This window comes from Macaca nemestrina, unplaced genomic scaffold (assembly GCF_043159975.1).
Source record: "Macaca nemestrina isolate mMacNem1 unplaced genomic scaffold, mMacNem.hap1 Scaffold_73, whole genome shotgun sequence".
Lineage (NCBI taxonomy): Eukaryota > Metazoa > Chordata > Mammalia > Primates > Cercopithecidae > Macaca > Macaca nemestrina.
In genome coordinates, this window is record NW_027257864.1 from 129,272 (window position 1) to 143,791 (window position 14,520).

Genomic DNA, 14,520 nt, shown 5'->3' on the forward strand with positions numbered 1-14,520 from the left:
TCCTCCTCCATAACGTGAGCCTTGAGTACTTCCTGGGTACCTCGCTGTCCACCTCCCTTCCTCAGTAACGTGAGCCCTGAGTATTTGCTGGGTACCTCGCTGCCTGCCATACAGCTGGCTGTAGAATTGTCAAACGGACTTGACTGGCACATAAACAAAAGTGCTCGCCAGGCCTTATGAGGGCTTTCTGACATGTGGGTGCCTTCTGTTCCCTGTTAGGCTGGAGCTGCAGGAGCCCTCCTAGACCAGACAGAGGACCAAGGCTGTGGCCTCGGGGTGGGGGTTGGGGGAACTCCCTGGGTTTATTGTGTGGGTGAGAGCAAACTTCAGTCCCGCTGCGGCATTGGGATTCAGGGTTCCTTCTGGAACGTTGTGAGTGAGAAACAGGAAGTGTGCACAGGTGCCTCTTCTGCGGATTTTATGGTTATCTTGGGAGAGCACTGGTGCCTCTGAGCTATGAACCTGCAGAACCACTTCTTCCACTAACGGCCGCCTTTATAGAAAGAATGACTTACAAAAGATGTCACTTCAGATGGAGGTATTTGCAGCTGTGGCCTGAAAAATGAACAAAATGACTTTCAAGGAAAGTACCTTACATTATTCCCAATGATAGACATTTGAGCTTTCCAGCGAATATTAAAATATAAAAATCTTGTGTCTACCAGTTTCTCATGTGATTAATGATGATATTGATGCGGTTTTTTGTTTGTTTGTTTGTTTGTTTTTACATATAACGAAATGTGGAAGGTGCTCATAACTCTGAATGAGTGTTATCTAACCAATGTGTGATTACAAAATCGTGTGCTGGTAAAAGCCATTCAGTTGCAGGACGGACCAGTCGACTTAGAAGGAATTGGGGCAGAAAGGTCCAACGACCAGAGCACAGACTCTGTTGCAGACAGCCTGTACGGAAGTGCCACTTGTTATATCTGGCAGCAGAGAATTCCTAAAGTGATCTGAAAACACAGTGAAAATACTGCTTCCTAATTGTATATCAGCATGGGGTCGGACTTTCTTCATAAACTTCAGCCACGGCTCTGCAGCCCACTGAACACAGATGCAGGCATGAGAACCCTGCTGTCTGAGGTGCAGAGATGTTAGGTGTTTTCACAGCAGCACAAACTGTTGTGATGCTGCTGCTTATTTTCGAAAGTGGTTTCTTCTTTAAGACTGTGTTCGGCCGGGCGCGGTGGCTCAAGCCTGTAATCCCAGCACTTTGGGAGGCCGAGACGGGTGGATCACAAGGTCAGGAGATCGAGACCATCCTGGCTAACATGGTGAAACCCCGTCTCTACTAAAAATACAAAAAACTAGCCGGGCGAGGTGGCGGGCGCCTGTAGTCCCAGCTACTCGGGAGGCTGAGGCAGGAGAATGGCGTAAAGCCGGGAGGCGGAGCTTGCAGTGAGCTGAGATCCGGCCACTGCACTCCAGCCTGGGTGACAGAGCGAGACTCTGTCTCAAAAAAAAAAAAAAAAAAAAAAGACTGTGTTAAGATGTAATGACTTTATCCTTATAAAATGAACTAAATTGTTACTTTTTTTTTTTTTTTTTTTGAGACGGAGTCTTGCTCTGCCACCCAGGCTGGAGTGCAGTGGTGTGACCTCAGCTCACTTTCACCTCTGCCTCCTGAGTTCAAGTGATTCTTGTGCCTCAGCCTCCCTAGTAGCTGGTACTTACAGGTGTTCGGCACCATGCAGGCTAATTTTTGGATTTTAGTAGAGATGGGGTTTCACCATGTTGGCCAGGCTGGTCTCGAACTCCTGACCTCAAGTGATCCACCTGCCTCTGCCTCCCAAAGTGCTGGGATTACAGGCATGAGCAGCCACCACTCCCGGCCTGATGAGAAAGCTTTTCTGTGCTCTTTAATAAAGTGCCAAGGGTTCCTGAGACTTAAAAGTTTGAAAACCACTGGCTTAAACCGACAAAATTGTCCACGATTCTTCAGTGTATCTTCTAATCTGTTGGTGGAGAAAGGACGGTAAGGGTTGCTTTTCTTTTTTCCTTTCACAACTCAATGGTGCTGGGACAACTGGGGTATCCACATGGAAAAGGATGGACTGGACCCTTCCTCACCCTACAGGCAAAGCTCAACATGGATCCAATGTAAGGAGCCGACTGTGAGACCCATTCTGTCAGTCTGCTGGGTACCATAACGGACACCACAGACCATGCGGCTTAAACAACAACATCTTATTTCCTTTTTCCTGGAGACTGGAAGCCTGGGATCAAGGTGCGGGCAGGGTTGGATTCTCTGGGGCCTCACTCCATGCTGTGTAGATGGCGTCCTCTCTGTGTCCTCACAGGTTTCTTTTATGTGTGTGCAGCACTGAGGACTGTGTCTAAATTCTCTTAAAAGAACACCAGTCATACTGGATCGGGGCCCACTCTTAAGATCTCATGGGACCTAAATTGCCGAGTTAAAGGCCCTGTATCTAAATACAGTGACATTTTGAGTTTCTGGGGTTGTGACTTTAACATGGGAATCTTGGAGAGGGGGCGGGGGACAGTTCAACTCATGACACCTTTAGAGGAGAATTCTGGAGAAACGGTTACGTTGGATTAGGCAATGTTTCCTTGGCTGAGACGTCTAAAGCTGTAACAAGCAACTGAAGGAAAAAAGACAGTATCAAAATTAAAATGTTCATTTCAGAGGATACTATTAAAGTTAAAAGACAACCCACAGAACAGGATACATTGTCACAATGAGAGCCTGATATCAAGAATATATTTAAAAACTTTTAATAAAAATCCAATTTAAAAATGGACAAAGGATTTGAATAGACATTCTCCAAAGAAAGACATATAAATGCCTTAAAAAGCACATGAGATGGTTACCAGAATTCATCATCTTAGAAATGGAAATCAAAACCACTGTGAGATACCACTTCACAACCACCGGGAGGGGTAAAACCCCAGTATTGGACAGTGACGTGGTGAATTTGGGAAAACGGAAGTCTTGACATATTGCTAGTGGGAGGGGAAGCAAAATGGTACAGTTGATTTGGAAAAGTCTGGCAGTTCCTGAGAAAAGTTAAATATGAAATCACCGGACGACCCAGCAATTTCACTGCTAGTCATATGCCCAAGAAAACTGAAAACACTTTTACAAAAAAAATCTTATGCAAGAATCTTCATAGCATCAGCATTCGTAGTAGTAGAAACAGTCCAGGTGTCAACAGGTCACTCATTGTGAGAATTCCACTCACCTTGGACGTGAAAGATGCCAGCACCGAAGGTCAAGCCAAAGGTCACGCACTGTACGATTCTCCTCACAACAGGTGTCCAGAATGGGCAAATCCAGAGAAATGGAAGTTGGCTGGAGATTGCCAGGTGCTGGCAGAAGGAAGGAGCAGGTGCTGACTCTTAATGGGTTCAAGGTTTCTTTGGTCCGTGGTGAAAAAGTCCCAGAATTACATACTAGTGGTTGATGTGCAGCTTTGAGAATACGCTAAACAGACTGAATTGTATCCTTTAATATTGGGGCTTTTATGGTTTGTAAATTCCTTTCAATTTCAAAAGGAACTCAAGAACTTCTTTGGTGTTGACATTTAGATGGCGAAAGAGACAGTATCCAAAACAAGTTACTATGTAACTCACGTCCCCAGAGTTAAACTGCATTTTCTGAGGATCTTGAAGTGTTTGAGCCTAGGTGACACAATGATCCTATACTAGATGTTACACCCCATCTTACTGATTTCTATCTCACATAACCATATTCAGGAAAAACCGACATGTAAACATGAGCTGAATGCTATGCAGAGGCACATTCCTCTTACCCGGATGATCTTTAGTGGTACAGTAAGAGATGAGGTCAAAGCAACGTTAGTTTAGTTAAATTTCCATGGCAACAGGAATTTGGCACATCTGATGAGTTAGATGTCCCTGCACAGCTCCTAACGGGGTTGCCCATTTCTGTGTGGTGTCTGTGTATATTCTCACTGTGGAAATAAGTGATAGCACCTGCACAAACACTTGCCTGGAAACGCGCACGAAGCTGGTGAAGGCAGAGGACAGGTGAGAGGGAAGCATGGCTCAGGCCTGGCAAACAAGACCGTTATTCCGAACGCAGAAGATTCAGGAACACAATCCTTGGGAAAACTGGTGATGTCCGTGGATCTCACCACTGTCGGGTTGTATCTGTGCAGCCAGTTACCGAAGCCGCCAGAACCGCATGTGTTGGTATTGGTGTCATCACTCAACGCTTCTGACTTTTCCTGGTGCTGATGAGGACTGCATGTGGCGGAAGCAAAGTGCTGACCCAGCACAGATCATCAGACCCCAGTTATTTTCTATGAAGGGGGGGTAGGGTTAGAACCCCCCCACCCACTCCTCAATCCTATAAGAACTGGGATCTGATGATCTGTGCTGTCGAGAGAGGCAGGGTTAGAACACCCCACTCCCCAATCCCATTGTTGAAAATAATAGTTGGCTTGGGAGGGTTTTTATTCCAAAGGTTGAAGCCGTGCGTTTCTGGAGCCTGGGCTGTCAGCAATGGTGGCTGGGGAACGCTGGGGCTGTGGTCATCCGGCTGCCGGCAGCCCTGCTGGTGGGTCCTGCCTCTTTGACATCGTTCGTTTCTGAAGCTTGCTTTCCCCGGTGTTGGAAGTAGCAGCACTGGGGGAATGGCCGCCTTCCTACAACGAAGCTCTGCCAGGAGAGTAGACATGGAGCATCTGTTCAAGGACGTGACGTTCTGGGCACCGCACCTATGCGTTCTGCTTCTCAGCGGTGCCTCCTAGTTGATGTTACCATCACCTGGCATTTCCCAGGAGGTAACTCGCAGATGCCACACTGATGGAAAGCCGCAGCAGCGCGGTTCGAGTCCAGGGCCAGCTGGAGCACATCAGCAAGATCAGGCTGGACACATGTGCTTGCTGACAGGAAAATGACAGGAAATGTGCTTGCTGACAGGAAGGTGACAGGAAAGAGGCCCGTGTGGAGAGGAACCAGTGGATTCAAGGCAGGGAACCGAAGGAGCAAGTAATCACAGAGTGGGAGGCTCAGGAGCCAGCAGGCAAGTGGGATGTGGCTTCGGTGCTGCTGGGTTGGTGAGGGGCCTTCTGTGACTTTTCTAAGCGTGCAGTCAGTTGTAGGGGTGGGTGTCGGCTCCCGCAGATAAAAGCCAAGCGTCTTGCAGGAGAGCAACGTGTGCACTGGGAGTTCCCAGTTGCGTGTCCCGGCATGCGTCCCAGAGGCCCCTGATAAGGCTCAGTGCACCAGGCACACAGTGGATTGTTGGTTCCTGACCCAATGAGGAAGTGAGGGAGTGAGTGAGGGCCGAGGCACAGGTGCGGGGATGCACAGGACGGGGTGTAGTCAGGTGAAGAATCAAGCTGTGGGGTCCGGGAGAGATGGGTTCGAGAATAAAAGGGGGTGCAGTGAGGTGGAGAGTCATGCTGTCGGATCCGGGAGAGATGGGTTCGAGAATAAATGGGACCGGGGTGCAGTCAGGTGGAGAGTGATGCTGCTGCGTCTGGGAAATGTGTTTGCTTCTATCTGAACAGCTGGACCTGAGCATATCTGTGCTTTGACATCTAATCTGTACACTGTCCTCGGCAGGGTGTATATCTCTGGCAGAGGACACCCCGGCCACAGTGGATGTCAGCGGCGGTGGCTGGACTCAGGGTCCGTGAATGTTGCGTGATCGAACATGTTTGGTATATTCTCAGCTCCTGCCCAGGTGCCTCCCGAGCATCAGGTGTTGTGGCTCCCCACAGCCTTCCCATCTGTGTGTAACATGACCACCACCTTCCTACCATGTGTTTGTCCTACCACGGCTGCCGTGTCTAATGGATGCTTTGCTTTCCAGCTACTTTCCTATCATCAAAACCCTTGAACGACTTTGAGTTTCAGAGATGACATGGTATTAGTCTTTCATGATTGCTCAGAAGATTTCCAAAAGCAAATGCAACTTACAGGATGCAAGATGTTGGAAATGACAGTAATTATAGATGAGTTTTCTCAGTTAGTCTTTTGATTGTGGTAAAATTACATAGCACTCTATTTTTAATTGTATGGTTTGGTGGCATTAAGTGCGTTCACACTGTCGTGCCACGATCACGGCCATCCATTTCCAGAACTTCTTGGTCTCCCCGCGCTTGAAACTCGATCTACCAAACACTAGTTCTCCTTCCGCCCCAGCTCTGGTAAGCACTACAGATTGCGTACAAAACAGGCTTTTTCAGTAAGAGAAGGGGCAAGGAGAAGAGCTCTAAAGACTGTCCTGAGATTTGAGGAAGTGTTTTAGGTTTTGCTGTCTGGTTCCCAGTGTAAAGGAACTATTGAAGACATGGGAGGGCGGAGGTCTGTGATCACAGGAAGTGCTGGGCTGGGCAGCTTTCCCACTGTGACGGGGGCACTTGCCCTCAAACCCGCCTGAGATAATCGCGTGAGGATACTGCTGCATTGTGACAGCTCTGAACTTGGTCTCCTTGAACGTTACCAAGTACATAAGCTTTGGAGGTTACCGTCTAGTGTCTGCAGGAGACCTAGAATTTGAACATTGTTGACTTTAGAACACACTCATTTTATAACACTTTACCTGTTCTCATCAATAGGAAATATGCTGTGTCTTTTTTTTTTTTTTTTTTTTGCCTTAATATTCTGTGTTGCCGTGGCAGTAGTTGCAGCGGATGCTACTTCTGGTTCATGGTCATCGCCAAACACAAGCTTTTGGAAATCATGTGAAAAATGAAGGGGAAAGTGCTTTTCTGCAAAGGCCTTTTTTGAACATCTTGTTTTCTTCTGGAATATCTGTTGTGGTGTAAAACGTTTTCATATTTGGAGGTTTGTAACGTGTTTTATACTGGTTAGCTTTGAAACCCCATGTTTTTGCATGTCATGGGGCTGCTTTATCCTGTTATTCTATGACATAGCTGGTTTGCAAAACTATTGGTTATTTCACTTTAAAAACCAAAGCAGCTTACAGATTGAGCGTGATTCCTGTAAGAATTTAATTGTAAAATTGATTTGTGTTCAATAAACTTACTGGAATGACTAGATCAGTGGACAAAAAGATAAGAACATGTCAAGTCTCTGGGCCAGGAAGGACTTCCAAATAATACAAGTGATACACAGTAATTTCTTAACAAAAGATTAGATTTAGTACATAACTGTTTAAACCTCCATATTTTCTATTATAGCCATTCCACAGTGCCCATGGGGGTGGGCAGCAGGACTGCCTATGGAATCCAAGGTCTGTGGGCACTCAGATCCCTGCTATAAAATGGCATGGTATTTGCATATGGCATACGCACGTCCTCCTGCAGACAGTCATGTCAGGGTTGCTCGTAACAGCTATACCATGGACATGCCATGCGAGTAGTTGTTTAATGAATAATAAAATCTGAATGTTTAGTACAAACACATTAAAAACGTTCTTGATCTATGGTTGGTTGACTCCACAGGCCTGGAACCCCGGGAGAGAGTACAAACTCTAGAAGCAAAACGAAAAAATAAAGAATTTGAGGTCAGCAGTGATGGGCGTGGGATCACACTGAATCTCATGTGTTTTGCTGTCTGTGTCACCGTGTCCCGGGTAAAGGGGAACCATTTTTAGCTTAAGGTAAAATAGCTAACAGGAAACACTACAGAATGGGCACGAAGGCGCGCCCCTCATTACCAGATGCTGCTGCATTTGCCCTTAGGCTTCACTGAGGGAGGGTCAGTTCTGACCCTTTCTTAGATACTGACCTGGAACGGACAGAATCGGGTTTCAGAAAAACCCTCGAGCTGTGAGAGTTGCTGATATCTATGTGAGTGGGGTTCATGTGTCAAACTCAGGTTTAAGAAAAACCAATTCTAGGCTGGGCATAGTGGCTCACACCAGTCATCCCAGCACCTTGGGAGGCTGAGGTGGGCAGTTCACTTTTGAGCCCAGGAATTCGAGACCAGCCTGGGCAACATAGCAACACCCTGACTCTACAAAAAATTGAATAGGAGTGGTGATGTGCACCTGTGGTCCCAGCTACTTGGGAAGCTGAGGCTAGAGGATCACCCAAGCCTGGCAGGTTGAGGCTGCAGTGAACCATGATAGCACCACTGTGTTTATGGTGCACTGTGCCTGAGTGACAGAACAAGAACCACCACCCCACACACAAAAAATCAATTCATGCAGAGGCCAGTTCTGCTGGGACCATCTGTTAAGGCTACTCTGGGCTTCACAGTTTGAGAAGTTTCTGTCCAGGGGTGAGAGGGAGTGGCTTGAGGGCCTAGAAGCCAGTTCTTGTGGTTCAGTGTGACTGCGGATGTGGAGCTGGGGGCAGGGCTCTCCAGGGCATGAGTGGGTAAACGGATGGGCTTCCAGGATGAGCCCCTGTGACTTTGTCTGGTTTACATCTGTCCAATACAAATCCACAGGCTCTTACTCTAGAAGCTTCTGCCGGGGCTGATGGACTGGCCTGGGGACAGAGGGTGCCCTCAGGGCCTCAGGGTGCCATCTGGTTTAGGAAGAGCACTTAGTCACCTAGATCTAGGATTTATGACACTACAAGGGGACTCGTCAGACTCGGAGCGACAGCCATCTGCATTCTAGACTTGGTTCTAGGCGAAGTATTTTGGAGCCTGTTGGTACCCTGTGTTCTGTTTATGTGTAAAACAAGTTAGAGTTATAACTAGTTACAACCTATTTTTTAAATTTTGCCACAGAATATGGCAGTTGCGGTGGAGCCTGGCCAGAGACCCCCACACTCGGACGCTGCCGCGTGCTGGGGTTGCAGGCGTTGCCTGCATCGGCTGTCCCTCCCGGCGTGTCTGTGTTCTTGACACAGGCGCCCATCGAGGCTCGGCCTGTGGGACTCGTGCAGCCATTTGTCTCCGTGTTCCTCTGAGGTTCCGCAGACTTCACGGTCCTGTGGCAGAGCGTACGGTATCTGCTTGCATCCTGATGTCCCCAAACCCCAGGACAGGCCAAGAGTTCCTTACACACAACTGCAGAGGGCCCCGTGGTGTGGATTTGCGGTGACACAGCCTTTCCCCAGCTCGACCTTCGTCTCCAGAGTTGGCTTTAGGTCGATAGAAGCTTCCTTCAGACTGGGGGGCCCTGAAACTTTGGTGCTAGGAATTCAGTGACCAGCACGGATGATACCCCGTTTCTCTGCATTTGTAGCAATAGTTGTTAACATGACCACGAGATGTACAAAGGAAGGGAAAAGGAGGTTTTATTTTCAGAGTAACACTCTGTGCTTTGGGAAATGTGGTCTCGGGGGAGCTGGAAGCACGTGCCCCTCAGGAGGGGAGGAGGCCGCGGCGTTACACGTTCCGGGGTTTGTTGGCTGTGTGTGTTCATCGGGCTCATGGAATGTCTGAAAGTTTACAGGGAAAGTGGGGTTTGCTCATCCGGTTCGTGCAATGTCTGAACACTTACAGGGCAAGTCTAGCACACATGCAGTGAGTTAACCTGTAACATCCATGTTCGCCTTGGGGCGAGCGTAACACTTGAAATGAGGTGGACTGGGCGTGTCATGTACAAAGGTGAGCTGTTGGGCGCAGACGTTTATGCGCAGCCTCAGTCACAGCCAGGACTGGCTCAGGGTCTGCAGCTTGTGGTGGGAAAGGACACTCATGAGGCCATTCTGTCCAGTCGAGGCTGCCGGCAGGGCCCCAGGTTGGGGCTCTCTGTTCGGCCGGCGTCTGGAGTCCACCCAGGTCCCGTGGGCAGCTTTCCTCTAAAGCAGGCTTCTGATTGTGGAGGAGACTTCATGCTGGTTAACAGACTGTACATGAGTAGTGCTATGGGGCTTTGGGGTCGACCTTCCCTATGATGCTGGTTACATTTCTCTCCGGACCTCATCATAGACATAGAGATTGTACCTCGTCTGACAGCAGTGGGGTGCCATGTTGATATAGTAATTTATTGTATTAACCTTTTTGTTACTATTTTAATAACCTTTTTTTTTTTTTCTTTTTAAAGAGATAGGTTATTGCTGTGTTACTCAAGTCAGTCTTGAACTCCTAGTCTCAAGCAATCCTCCCACCTCGGCTTCCCAAAGTGCTGGGCTTATAGACGTGAGCCAGTGTGCCCAGCCTACAGCCATGTTTTCAAAACTCAGCAGTTTAAAAATCCTACTCCTTTCATCCCCTCAAGCAGTCTGGTTGGCCTTGTGCAAACTGGGGTGTCACGATCTTGGCACCCCTTTTATTTTTCGCTTTGGCCTCAAGTTCTGATTAGAACAGCAATTACAAAATGGGCCTTAGGTGGTTCTTCCATTACTAAAGCCAGAATTCTTACCAGTTAGAGATGTTTGTCCCTAGGATCCCAGAAAGCTCTTTTGAATCAAGCCCGCAGCAAATAAGTAAGGAACTAAACTCTTGGTCCTCTGCTTGGTACCTGGGGAATGGGTTAGTTGCTGATACCCTTTGATCTGTGCTCACATGCTACATCTCGTCACGGGAAGCAGAGTCGCCCTGTGGAATAAAGCCCAGCTCACGGTGGCACGTCGAGACACTCTGGGCTGTCAGTCCCTTATACAACGGCAGACTTGGAGACTCAACATCGCGTGCAGAGCCCGGGCAACCGGAGTGCATCCACCTTAGAGACCACAAGGCCGGTCGGCAAGGTGGACGTCTAAGCATATGGCGCTGACAGGCCCGCTTCGAGGTGAATTAGGAATTCATTAGCAAAGAAATCAAACTCGCCTGTGGGTACCAGCTGCTTGGAAGGCTGAGGTGGGAGGATTGCTTGAGCCAGAAGGTCAAGGCTGCAATGAGCCGTGATTGTAATACTGCACTCCGGCCTGGGTGACGCAGGAGACTCCGACTCAAAAAAAAAAAAAAAAAAAAAAAAAAAACCTCAAACCTTACTCTTCATAGCAGGAAGGAGAATTTATCAAAGTAACTGCAACAAAATCTTAGATGATATAATTTCAGTGGCTAAGTGAGCTGTCCAGCCCATGTGGCTGGCTCACAACGCAACAGAGCCAGGTGCTGCTGCAGCTGCCCTCACACCCGATCGCTTGTGGACATTTTCTGTTTTCCCATATCTCCCTTTTGGATACGTAGCTCGCTATTTTATAGCTAAGCATCAGTAAAACAGGTTGTCTATTTTGAAAAGTAACTATTAAGTCTTTTAAGGACAGAAAACGAAGCAGGTGACAATAGCATGGCAACCTGGTAAATAGATTTAGAGGCATATTTAATACTTGGCACCACTCTGGTCCCTTCTTCTCTCATGCTTAATTACAACTGCCGCCTCCTAGGACAGAACACTTTCAGCTCTGTGAGTAGGAATTAAACATGTTCTAAATCAGAAGTTTTAGTTAAGCAGTATTTTCTGTGAATGCCCAGATCCTAAGTGCTCACTGTACTGGTGTGTGGTGTCGAAGAAGAAACCAGGGCTTGGGGCCGGGTCTATGGTGCAGTGTCCGCGTTCCCATATGTGAGATGAGGGCCATAACACACGGCCTAGAAGGTTCAGACTGTGAGATTGAATGGATCTGCCCACTCCTAGGAAGCCTCGAGTCTAACTCGACTTGGGCTGGTTTTAGGGAGATGCTGGCAGCGCTGTCCTCACAGGGCACTGGGAGGGGCTCTGGCACCGTCCCTATCAGGTGTCTCATGATCAGCCTAGCTTGTTCATCTCAGAAGCTGCTGGTCGTGTTCTCATTCCTGTTGTTTGTTGTGTGTTATTTCGGTTCTGTCCATGTGGGGACCTAGGAAGTTCCACAGTGAGAGGAGAGCCACTGAGCCACCTTCCTGCCTGGACACCAGCCCCATGGAGGACCGTAACTGTTTGAGGTTGGCTTCTGCTCCTGGCCTCACCTGTGGAGGCATTGATGCAGTGGTACTTTCTAAGCTTCTGGGGCACACAGTGCTGTTGTGTGGATCCACAGGTCACTGTGGCGTCCAAGCACGTGCTCCCGGAGGAGAGGACTCTGCGGGCACTGATAGTGGGAGCTGGCTGAGAGTCCAGTGAGTGAGACTCCCTGTGATGTGTACAGCTGCCATCTGCGCAGCCCCTCCTGACGCCAAGATGGTCGTGTGATAAATGCACAAAGCGCATCTCCAGCAAAAAGCCGCCGAGTGTCCACATCCAGGATATCCACCACGGCGGCTTTTTGGTGTTAATATGATGAATGTGAGTAGCAGGTGGTCTGCGTTCTGGGTGAGTGTGACTGTGCCACTGCAGTTTTGTTCTCATGTCTTGATGAGCATGAACGATTCCTGATGAGGGTAGGTAAGGATGCTGTGATCTGAGACTCTGCAGTATTGTAGCTTGAGGAACCAAGGAGTTTTTCTCTCTTGCAAACTCATGAGGGAGGATGTTCCAGGCTGGTGACTGCTCCATGAGGTATTCAGGGATCCAAGTTCCTTTCAGACCCCTGCTCTGCGTTCCCAAGAACACGGCTGTCCTTGCTGTGGTTGGGACTGGGTGATTGCCACGGTGGCGGGGGGAGGCTTAAGGTGAGAGTGGCCATGATTTACCTAATCTGCATAATGACAGGGAGCCTGGGAGTGAAGTGTAGCCATGCCCCAGAGGATGGATGATGGATGTTGGTGAATGACTGGCCCACCAGTCACCGCAGCTGGCCCCCGGATGGGAAGGATGACTGATTATGCCATTCAATGGTACCTGATTCTTTCAGATTTGACTTCCTTATGGATTTTCTGCTGTAAAGAGAAGAGAGCCTGTGGTTCTAGGCCAAGCATCTCACTCATCTCATAACATCTTGTATCCCTTAGCCAACATTTTTGTCAAGTTTTAGAAGTCCTATCAAACTGGCAAGCATTTCTCAATTTGGTTTAACCATTGGATTCTATATCTGTGTCTGCATCTCTATTTTACATCTATGTGGTTATTTGACACTCTGTAGTACCTTTGTAATAGGTTCTATTTGGTGGAAGTTACTTTCAACAAACCCTTGCTGCTACTTGAATTTTCAAGGTTGCAAGTAGAAAGGAGAATAAAAACCACATCTTCTCTAATTTTAAAATGTGTTGTTCCTCGAATCACACCAGAAGTACAAATAGTACAAATTACAAAAGTAGTCAGAATCAAGGTTAAGAGATTTCTGGGTGATTCTGGCTCATCAGCAGTATTTGCTGAGGTGTGTGCAGCAGAGCAACACGCCAAGAAGCCCGGGAGGGGAGAGTTGGGAGGCCAGACTGTGACTTCAGAGGTGCTGTTGCCTCAGGGAGAGGAGCTAGATGCAGAGAGGATAAATGGCCACAGTTGTGACCACCGCCATCCTTGCCGCGGTACTGGGACCTTTGTGAGCTGAGTTATGAACCAGATGAAGGCTGTGCAGGCGTGTGAGAATCCAGGCCAGACTCGACGGGTGGAGGCTTGGCAGAGTTGAGGAGCTAGTGAGACACCCCCCACAAGGTGGGGACTAATAGCCACCCCTTCTCCTTCCGCTGGCTATTAGGGGTCATGGTGGACTCACAGCCTGTTTATGATATTGTGAGTAATATCATCTCCCCCTCTGGAAATTATGAACTCTTTCACAGATGGGTGTATACCCTCAGTGTGTACACTATCAGAGGGTGTACATCCGTCTGTATTGGGAGTAATATCCTCTTCCTCCCTGAATGTTAAGAAGAATATCCCAGGATTGCTTCTACTCCTTGCATTATTGGGTGTCATATCCTCCTCTGCCACATAAAAATTAGAAACAATATCACTGGGGGCGTGTACACCTTCTGTAATATTTAAAGTAATATCATCCCCTTCCCTCCAGGATCATGGGAACAGTATCCCTGGGGGGTGTATACTTTCTGCCATATATGTAATATCATCCCTCCCGCCTAGAAACATTATGAAGGACCATCTCACATGGGGTGTGCAACCCTTGGTGCGATATTGGGAATGCAATTATCCTCTTTCCCCCTTGCATATTTGGAAAAATATCAGAGTGAGTGTACCCCTCCTGCCGTATGAGGATTACTATCCTCTTCTTCCTTTCTGCATATTAGAAAGAGTATCACACGTGGGTTTGCACTTTCTTCAATATCTGGAGTCATGTCATCCTCTCTCGTTTTGAATGGCAAGAACAATCCCTTGGGGGGAATGTACACACCCTGCCATATTGGGAGTAATATTACGCTCTCCCCCCTTTGATAATTAGGAACAACATCCCATGCTCTCTATCCCTGGATATTAGGAACAACATCACAGGTAGGTGTACACCCCCTGCGGTATTAGGAGTAATAATATGATCAATTATTAAACATCCATGATCGATATTAACAATTATCAATGATATTAATAGGATACTGTTATGGATAATTATTTTAAATATATGATTATGCATGCTTAAAATTAATTGTTAATATTGTCATTTTATTACCAGCCTCACTTAGTATTAAGTAACATTAATTGCTGATGTTATATTATTAATAGTGATATTACTATTATTAATGCTAATCGTTAACATTTTTAGTATTTTACTATCTTTATTGTAATTATTAATATCGATGATTACTCTTAATTTTTCTCATATTTATTAATATTAATAATTCGGCCGGGCGCCGTGGCTCACGCCTGTAATCCCAGCACTTTGGGAGGCCGAGGCGGGCGGATCA

At 47.5% G+C, this 14,520-nt stretch overlaps 1 long non-coding RNA gene across 9 annotated transcripts in view; it reads left to right on the plus strand.

Annotated features, from left to right (window-relative positions):
• The window catches only part of LOC139361619 (uncharacterized), a 131,968-nt gene that overhangs the window by 103,643 nt on the left and 13,805 nt on the right, over positions 1–14,520 (plus strand). Inside the window, exon 1 of one of the 9 annotated variants that reach the window (XR_011619197.1) lies at positions 5,368–5,625. The exons of the other annotated variants lie outside the window; for them this stretch is intronic. This is a non-coding gene — a long non-coding RNA (uncharacterized lncRNA). Of the gene's footprint in view, positions 1–5,367; positions 5,626–14,520 lie in introns of those variants that run through there. 9 annotated transcript variants of the gene reach the window in all.